General features: G+C 38.7%; 1 long non-coding RNA gene across 1 annotated transcript; it reads left to right on the forward strand.

Moving 5' to 3' along the window:
• Nucleotides 1-247: 247 nt before the first annotated feature.
• On the forward strand, nt 248-2702 carry LOC140006340 (uncharacterized). Its single transcript, XR_011813967.1, has 2 exons — nt 248-343; nt 2501-2702. It is a non-coding gene; the product is annotated as an uncharacterized lncRNA (long non-coding RNA).
• Nucleotides 2703-3036: the final 334 nt, after the last annotated feature.

Consider the following 3036-nt stretch of genomic DNA (forward strand, 5'->3'; position numbering starts at 1 on the left):
GCTTATAAGCAAGGGGAAGAAAGAGAAAAATTAGTGGCTAAGAATTGTCCAAGTGTTAGCCAAATTGTGGTCTTAATTAACTCTAACCTTCTTACTCCTTATAAGACAAAAATCAGCTTCATTTCTCTTCATTTTCTGCTGCTAAGAGCCGAGAGAGAGAGAGTGAGTAAGAACAAGAGAGGAAAAACAAAACTCTTCTCCATTTCTTCTTCAATCCACCAACAAAGTGAGAAATCAAACAAAAGAAACCGATTAATCTTGTCTTTGAGTGGTTAGTTAGTGTTTGGTGGTGAAAGTTTGGAAAAGGAAAGCTTGGGGCTGCTTTTAGAGACTTCTAACCAAGGTAAGAGAACTCATCTCTCTAAGTTTTGCTTTTGATTTTGTTAAATTAAGTTAGTAGTTTGATTATAGTGGTGGAATCATGGATGATTAGCATGATTTAGAGGTTTTCCCCAATTTATTTGATGAACTAGGGGTTCTGATTTTCTGCTCAATGTGATGTATGATGTGTAAATGTTGCAATTAAGGTTATATAAGGTTGTTTAGTGGTGATTAGAACCAGAAATTTGAGGAAATTACACTTAGAGCTAAAAATTCCAGATTTCTGGAAAATTTCCCAAGCATTCTGTCCGAAATTGTACCTATATGTTAGAGGCCGAATTGGCCTTTGGTCAAAGAAGGAAGGTTGTATAGAATGGCATTTTATAGGTGCCTGTAAAATTTCAGCTCAATCGGAGCAACGGAGGTCGTGAAAAGTCCAAAATACCCTTGTTGTTTTAAGAATTTCCCAGCAGTCCGTTTCTTCAGTTCAGTCCAGTTTATCACGATTTTTGATCAGGATCCATTCTGATTTAGCTCTGGGCCAAAACATAAAAGTTGTAGTGTTCTGAAGTAGCTTTAAAATGCCTCAAAGAAAACCTGATTCGGACTTGTGTACACTGAGTTAGGTCCGCTACAGCATAATGCGTTTAAACAGCCGATGAATTGGTTTCTGGTTTAGTAGTCTGAGATTTTTACTAAGTTACATTAGGAAATGGACTAAGTGACCTTCATAAATGTTGTAGCTTTGTGTCTTAGCTTCGAAATGGCACAGGTTTCGTATTAATCCGATAAGTGTAGCCTTGGATAAGTTATTTCCGCTTGTATACGTCAAATCTGTCTTGTGCCACATTGAATTTCTGCTCTTGTACTTGATGCGGTTCTTGTTGTTATGATATTGTGAGCCTATGGAACGGCTCTTGACATAAATTGCTGATATGTATGTTGTTGGGCTGTTGTTGAAGAAAAATAATGAAGCCTAAATGGCTGGAAAATTAGGTAAACACAAAGGGCATGCTGCCCAAATTTACGCTCGAGGACTATATAAATACACTTGCGACTTGGGTCGAGTTGATATGAATAGTACTTGAACCATCTAGGGTACTTGAGTCTTCTTGTTCGAGGTATATAAGTAAGGACTTGGCCGAACTTGTACCCTTGAGAAATGAAATAATGATTGCTCAAAGTACGTTTTCCCTTGTACTTTCGACTCGCATGACCATTTCAAGTATAAATGTTACAAAGTTTTATCATTTAAAAAGTGAGCGAGTATCTCACGAGTATTCTCCAAGTGAATTTCAATTTCTTGATTCTTATTGAACGAAACGTCTAAGTTTCGAACTCTAGTCATGTTTCAAAGTTCTCAAATTGAGTTTTATCGCAGATTTGGACTCCGAACTCGGAGTATAACCTGAAAGTGACCAGTAGCACTATATCTTTTGGGTGAGTGCTTTCAAATACCGAATTGAACTTGATACTTGAATTTGATACGTGACCAATCTGATTACATGTTATATACGTGAATTGTAAGGGCAAGAGTGTACTTTATCGCACTTGCCCTTACGTGATATACTTGTTTATTGTTGCAATTGACTTGATATACTTGTTTATGATGCGCGCACTTCCTGGAATTCCAGAAACCCTGTGGCGAGTTACTCTAGTCGAGCCGGCAAGGGCTTGGTCGATTGGGTAACGAACCCTGGGTCTCTTGTATCGTCGAGTGGAGTGATATCTCCTCGACTAATCGGTATACTCGAGTATTACCACCCGTGTTCTTGAGGATTTTGGGCCCAGCTGGGGGTTGAACGGTGGACGGAGAGTCGTTTAAGTGGTGTTCTACTGGATTGGTTACTTACTTGAAAGTTGACGGAGTGTCAACTACTACGGGATCAAGCTTCTGGTAATGCAATGGGAATTTGACTCCTGAGAGTCATCCGTATCCTTATACTTTGGAATGATTATTGTTTATTGGATTATTGTTTCTTTTGAAAAATTTTCTACATGCGCTCATTTTAAGATTGCTACTTGACGTGCTACTGTTCACATTTATGAACACTTTATGAACACTTTATGCTCGTTACTTTGCTATATCGAAAACTCGTACTTATAAATAATGGTTAATTTGCTATTTGGAACCTCACTGGGCTCTTAGCTCATTCCACTCCATTTGTTTTCCTTTCAGGGGTACGAGTGATGCGTGAGACTTGTAAAAGACTAGCGTAGCCTTTTGTTTGACTTTTGACTGTTTGGTCTTGTACTCGCGCTATTCCTCGAATGAAACATGTTGTACTTGGATTGTATACGTTCTGAACTAGTTTGGTGTATTGAGACTTTGTACTTCGATTTCTATTAATGTAAATTATAAGCTTGAATTGGGAATGTTATTTATGGTTCATGGATGTGTGTACGTGACTCGATTGAGATAGTGAGTGAGTCCTGGCGAGAGCTGGGCAGGCGGTCTGCCGAACCCTTTGGTACGCCTTAGGGAAAGGTGGGGTCGTCACAAAAACTACCCTAGCAAAGCAACTGGGAGCAGTGTCAGTAGACCAAGTTTCAGATGCCAAAGTCTAGCAAACTCTAGCAAAGTATTTATGGTTGAAGGACAATTATGAAGTCCAATTGCAGGTTGTTCCGCATTAGGCTTCTTGGGTAGTGCAAAGGTAAGTGAAAAAAGATAATATTTATATTTCTCAAATAATTGAAACTACAACTTGTTCT

This window comes from Coffea arabica, chromosome 5e (genome assembly GCF_036785885.1).
Source record: "Coffea arabica cultivar ET-39 chromosome 5e, Coffea Arabica ET-39 HiFi, whole genome shotgun sequence".
Classification (NCBI taxonomy): domain Eukaryota; kingdom Viridiplantae; phylum Streptophyta; class Magnoliopsida; order Gentianales; family Rubiaceae; genus Coffea; species Coffea arabica.